Below are 6,940 nucleotides of genomic sequence, written 5' to 3'. Positions count from 1 at the left end.
TTTTTATAATATAAAAATGGCATTAATGTTCTTAGCAAGTAGTGCTGAGATTTTATTCATTCACATGATGAGAGCGTCAATGACTAGGCAGCATTTATTGCCCATCCCTAATTGCCCAGAGGGCAATTACAACCACATTGTTGTGTGACTGGAGTCACATATAGGCCAGACCAGGTAAGGATAGTAGTTTGATTGCCTAAAGGACAGATGGGATTTTCCCGACAATCAACAATGGATTAAAGGTCATCATTAGATTATTAATTCCAGATATTTATTGAATTCAAATTCCACCATCTGCCATATCAGGATTCGAACCCAGGTTGCTAGAGTGTTATCTGGGTGTTAGGATTAACAGTCCAGTGTTAATACTACTAGGCCATCAGCTCTGCATTAGGACTGATAAATAAATTGTGAACCAGGTTCGACCTGTTACTCAGCCTTGGGTTTAGGCATCCATTCATTTGATGCATAGACCCTCCTCCAGAAGCTCCTGCTCCCGTCTCAGTTGGATTTGTCCCCTCTTCAATTCAATTAACTCTGTCTCCACTTTTTTCATACAAAGACTTGTATCTATGCCCACTTTCACAATTCAGTTTCAGGTCGCAGTAGTATGATTATAATGAGGTGAGCCAGGTTGACTTCATAGAATGAGTTCCCTGATGGGGCATGTAAATCTGGTCTAATCAGATCACCCTGGCTGACAGATAAAAACAATAGTGTCCCCTGCCCTCCCCTTCACTGTTTGATCACACAGCATTGCCCTTTTGTGAAGGGCACTGCTTGTCACTGGCCACTCGGGTGTTTTCCTATCTTCCTGGTGGTGGAAATTGAATAAAGATTCGTGACCTTGTGTCTCTCACTGTGTCTCACACCTGCACACACACACCATGGGTGCTGGGGAAAAAAATAAGTACTACCGCAGTTAGGCGGTAGTGTAGGGGTTAAAAAAAAAAGCAAAAAAAAAGAATGGAAGTGTGAGACATCTTGTTCACTCTAAAGGAAAAAAACAATAGTGTCAGGCATCCTGTTCACTCTGAGGGAGCTGGAGCAGTGTCAGGGACTCTCCATTTTGCCTCAGGGAGAGGACTAACTGAGCTGGCTGCCCACATCCAGTGTGTACCGCTAAAATTAAAAAAAAGAAAAAAAACAATAGTGTCAGCCATCCTGTTCACTCTGAGAGCTGGCTCTGAGGGAGCTGGAGCAGTGTCAGGGACTCTCCATATGTAAATAAAGGCTGACTTGGTGACAGGATACCAGCCTCTGTGGAGTTATTTGGCAACCTTCACATTTTCTAACCAAGTCCAATATGCTAAGCCATAACATTCAAGAAAGTCCCAAATCTGAATTCCCAAAGATTGTGCTGAGTTATTAGAATTATCTGGCCTGGAGGCAATCATTTAGAAGGTTGTGGGTTCAAATCCCGCTCCAGAAACTGGAGCACAAAATCTAGGCTGACATTCCAGTGCTGTACTGAGGGAGTGGTAGATTGCTGGAATCATAATCTACTAAATGACATTATACTGAGAATCCATCTTCACACTCAGACTGACAGAAATATTCCATAGCACTACATCAACGAAAGGTGGGGGAATTCTTGGGGTCTGGCCAATATTTATCCCTCATCTAATATCACTAAAACAGATGAACTGGCTGTTATCATATTGCTGTTTGTGGATCTTTGCCCTCCCAAACCAGTGACAGTGTCTTTTCCATTACATCAGTTACTGCTTTTCTCAATGCCAAGACCCTATACACAGTGGAGTCATTAGAATTTGGCAAAAGGGAAAGATTGCATGTGGTGTAAATAGAACCTCATCTCTGAGATTAAGGAGTGAATGGCTTCCCAGTATTGCTCTCAAGAACAGGGTTTTATCAGGAAGTGCTATCAACTTACTGAAAGAAGACAAACACGTCAAGTGGTGGCTTTTATTGCATGTTTAAGAAATGCAAAATCGTTTGAACATGGAATGATAGAATATCTACAGCACAGGAAGCAATTCAGCCCACAGTGATTGTGCTAGCTTTCTCCAAAATCAATTCACCTGGTTACAGTGCCCTCCTACCTTTTCCCTGCTACTTTCAAATATTTTCCCTTCAGATAATTGTCCAATTTTCTTTTGACAAATAGAGAACATGTACTGATATCAACATGTGCTGATATTGACAACCTGAGTTCGATTGGATGATATTTCATTCTCAGTGTGGTTTCACTGAACATTCAAGATACTCATAGTTCAATAGCTCCATCTTCTGTTTCATCCAGGTTTAACTGTTCTGTTATAGTGTGTTTTTACAGCTCTTTCCACAGCTCTCAAAATGATACAAAGTCAATTGTGAAAAATTAATATTGCAAAAACTAAATAATGTGTCAGTGATTGTAATGGAATAAGTTACAGTATTTATAGCCCATTACAAATGCATTACATATGATCACAAGGAACATATCAAATCACTGTGAAACAGTCTATGACAAAACACATAGAATGTTGTATTACATTACTAGATCAACTGAGTATAAGCTAGAAGATATTATATGAAAATTGTACTGTACACTGATTTCGATTTTGGTCATAAGGACATAAAGGTAACATTCGACTCATAAAACCCATAAAAACCAAGTATCACAAGATCAGTCCTTGGTGTTAGAGGATTGATTTTGAGTAAAGATTGGAGCGAGTGGGGCTTTTTAACCTACAATGAAAATGACAATGATGAAACATCACAGAGGTATACAATATATTAAATTTTACTTCAGGGAATGCAAATAGATATTAGAATAATGAGGTTTTATTAAATAATTAAGCATGAAAAGAAATTTGAACCCTTCAATAAACAATAACATTACAAACATACACAGAGAATGCTGGAGAAACTCAGCAGGTCTGGTAGCATCTGTGCAGAAAGATATAGAGTTAACATTTTGAATCCAGTATAAAGAGTCATAGGTGCTACCAAACATACATATATCATAGAAATCACAGCAAAAGTCTGTATCCCTGTATTCCCTGCATAAAAGTAAGGTACAAAGCGACAAAGGCATGGACATCTCTTAAATTTAATTCCTGATTAAACTAGATGATCTGACAGGGCACCAATAAAAATTCCTGCAAAATTCCAATCCTTCCTGCTGAGTTTCTTCACCATTCCCTGTGTTTGTTTCAGACTTTCAGCATCCATAGTATTTTGTTTTTATTCAATAAATTACAATCTGATGTGTGTTTTATTCAATCAATGAGCTTTTTTTTATTCTGATGTTTCCACCATCCATACTTGTGACTTCGCCTTTCTTACCGTGGTTAATTAAATCCCCATTTAATCCAAGGATGCTGCTCTTCATGTGCTTGCATTTACTGCAAGAGTTTTCATTGACATTCACTAGCTAAGCACTTGTGATATCTACATTAGGAACTGAATTTCTCACCATCTGGGAGATTGCCATTTAATCACTGACAGGTGATAAACCTCAATGTTGCCCCTAACTTTGAAACTGCTACACATATCCATCTTGTTTTAACACAACAGTGATTGTGAATGTTAGCAAACATCCCTGGAACTCATTAAATTTGGCATTCAATACTTTATCTAATTCACAATTTTACATCAATGAACATTGTGAAATATAATTTTCACTGTGGAAGATGCCTGATATTGACTGTTCCCTTGTTTCAAGTTGGTTTAGGGAATTCTACATAAGACCATAAGAGTAGGCTGTTCGGCCCCTTGAGCCTGCTCCACCATTCAATAGTATCATGGCTGATCTGATATTCTTCACATTTATTCTCCTGTCCTTTCTCTGTAACCCTTGATTCCCTTACTGATTGAGAATCTATCTCAGCCTTTTAAAACACACAATGTCTCTGGCCCCACAGTTCTCCATGACAAGGAGTTCCAAAGACTCTCAACCCTCTTAAAGGAGAAAGTCCTTTTCATTTCAGTATTAAATTGGTGCCCCTTTACTTTGATACTATGCCCTCTGCTCCTAGCCGCCCATGAGGGGAAACATCCTCTAGTGTGTACCCTGTCAAGCCCCTCAAGAATTCTATATGCTTCAATGAGATAACCTCTGTCTTCTGAATTCCAATGAGTCCCAAACTGTTTAGCATTTGCTCATAAGAAAATCTCTCCTTAACAGGGTCCACCTTAGTGAACTTCTTCTGAACTGCTTACAATGAAATGATAACGTTCCTTAAATAGGGGATCCAAACTGCTCATAGTACACCAGATGCGGTCACAAAAGTACCTTGTACATTTGCAGTAAGACTTCCCTACTCTTGTACTCCAATCTCCTTAATTTCACCAAATGGTATAATGGGATTTGAACTCATATTCCCAGAACATTAGCCTGGTTCTCAACATCTCTCCAAGAGTTGGAGGGTAATTTACTTAATTATCTTATTCAACCTGTTCAGGGATGTTGTGATACCCTGGAGTAGGTAGACCTTAAACCCAGGCCTCCTGTACAGACATAGGGGCACTATCACTGTACAACAAAAGCCCATGCACTAGCTTCTATTATGGAGATCAAGTTTTCAGTTTATTACATCAGAATGAAAGCCTGTGGTCTCTATCATAGCAGGGGCTTCTTCATTCAAGTAACCAAGTTTCAACACAGGAACTCTTCAGAGGTGTCATTTGCAGAACAGAATTCAATACAAAACACACGGTTACTGTGGAGTAAAGTACTATACATGGAGAGGCAGAATACTAGTCCATGATGTGATTGCACACTCAGTGAATTCTTGAGAAGGTGAGTCATTGTGAGGAATTTGCCAAGTGGATAAGAGAATCTGTCATGCAAGGAGGAAAGAATGGTCAGATAATGACCTATTCTCAATTTTCAACAATTAATTATCATAACAATCCAAGTAAAATCTGTAAGTAAGGAACACAAAATGTAATTCACGACTGTTGAAAAATAGAGAGAATGTTGCTGGCTGGCTCTCAATATTCCAGGAACACAGAGGATTAACTATCCCATGTCCTTCCTTCCTGCACTTGGGAAATAATAAGAGATGGCCATTCAGCCCCGCAAGCCTCTTCTGGTATGTCTCCCTGCCTGCAGCGATTATTTTAAAAATGCCATAAGATAACCATTTGCCCACAAAATTCATGACTTCAAATTTAATGTGTATATATCATTGACCACCCACATAATGCGGTGAATTCATAGGCCACAGCAGTAATTCTCCTCACTGTGATATCTGTTGTGTAAGACGTGTATGATTGGAAATTGGGAGTAAGACATGGACTCCACCAACAACTGGTCCATGGTTTCAAACCTATGGTCACCATCTTATACTCATACACATTCGAACATCCTCGAACAGGTGATGTTCTTATATTAATAACTAGTGGACTGTCCAAGTTTTGGCTGTCTAGAATGCACTGAAAAGAAGGAGGAAAATTTTAAGAAGACAATTTGCATTTTGTGCAAGATATTTTGTGTAGCAAAATGGAAAAACGTGCTTCACAGTCCATTGAGAAACAAAATTTGATACTAATCCACACAAGGAGATATTAAGACAGATGAGTAAAAGGGGTTGTTGTAACAAATGGTTTCAAGGAGGAAAGAGAGATGGGAATGTGAATGAGAATTTTAAAATTGAAGTATTGCTGGAGAGCTAAGTCAGTAAGCACAGAGGGAAAGGATGGATATGGCTTAGCACAAGTAAATATATAGATAGCAGAATTTGGATGAACTCACGATTATGAAAGATGGAAGACAAAAATCAGCCTGGAAAACATGGTACTATTCAAGCCTGGAGGTTACAAGGGCACAGATGTATATTAAATATATTTATTTTAAAAATCACTACTTTACCTTTCTTCCAATATATGGCTGATGTATGCTGTGTGCAGTTCAAACACTTCTCATACTGAAGTACCTTAGCTAAATAGCAATGTTCTTCATGCTTTAACTTTGAAAATTTCAGCAGAATGTTTCGACTGATATGGGGGACAGTGAATTTCAATTTTACTTTCACAGAATATTCACAATTCTCACTTTCAGCATGGATTACTCAACAATGACCAAGATTTTGGTTTTCTTTTACTTTCAGCTAGCCTAGGGCAGTGCAATTGAGTGGAGTGCCTTGCCCTCTTCTTCCCCAAAAATAAGTTTATCAAATTTTGCAGTGACCAACTAATTCTGCACATGTTGGGATGAAACCAAGGTCACTTTGGGTCTGCATATTTTAGATCCATACTGCATAACATATTTAGACCCTGCAATAAGGTAAAAAGGAAAAAATAGTTGAAACCAAACTAAAAATCGATTTTATTTACTTCAAGAGCCAGAGAAACCTACTTTAATGTATGAGCACCAAATAAGAAATACATTTACTCACGAGGTAGTATAAAAGTTTAAAAGAGTGCTATAAATTGAGGAATAGACTGGCAACGGTTTGGATTTCAATTAAAGCAGAATGAAGTAAAAGAGATTGGGATTGAATTAGGACAAAAATGGATTATGATTTGGACAGGCTGCGGTGATAGAGTGGATTTGGGCTGAAGGAGACTAGTTGAAGGACTGGGGCAAGTTAAAGTTGTTTTCTGGGGACAGTTTTAACTCCATCAGAGACTGAGGTTGAGAGTGGGGTTAAAGGTCTTGGCTGGAGTAGGTTCCAGAATAGACTGGTAGACAGTTAAAGTGGTTTGTTGAAGTTAGTCCCGGCGCTGTGGAAACCAGGGCGGAATGCCGCGGTTTCGCTGCTGCCGGCTTTTTAGGAGGAAGCTTCAGGCTGTGAGGGCTGTCTTTCTCTGTGAGTGAGCCGGCAGCTTCAGGCCCCTGGGACCCGCCTCCCCAGCCGCTCATCACCTCCGGCGGGTGGCGCCGGCACGCAAGCCCGAGGTTTCACACTTGGCTCTAGGCCCTGCTTGAAAAGAATAAAACCGGTAGCGGGTAGGTTTTGTTGCGTCAAAGGATATCACAATGTAGCAG

Source organism: Chiloscyllium plagiosum, chromosome 34, assembly GCF_004010195.1.
Source record: "Chiloscyllium plagiosum isolate BGI_BamShark_2017 chromosome 34, ASM401019v2, whole genome shotgun sequence".
NCBI classification, from domain to species: Eukaryota; Metazoa; Chordata; class Chondrichthyes; order Orectolobiformes; family Hemiscylliidae; genus Chiloscyllium; species Chiloscyllium plagiosum.
This window is presented reverse-complemented; position numbering follows the sequence as displayed.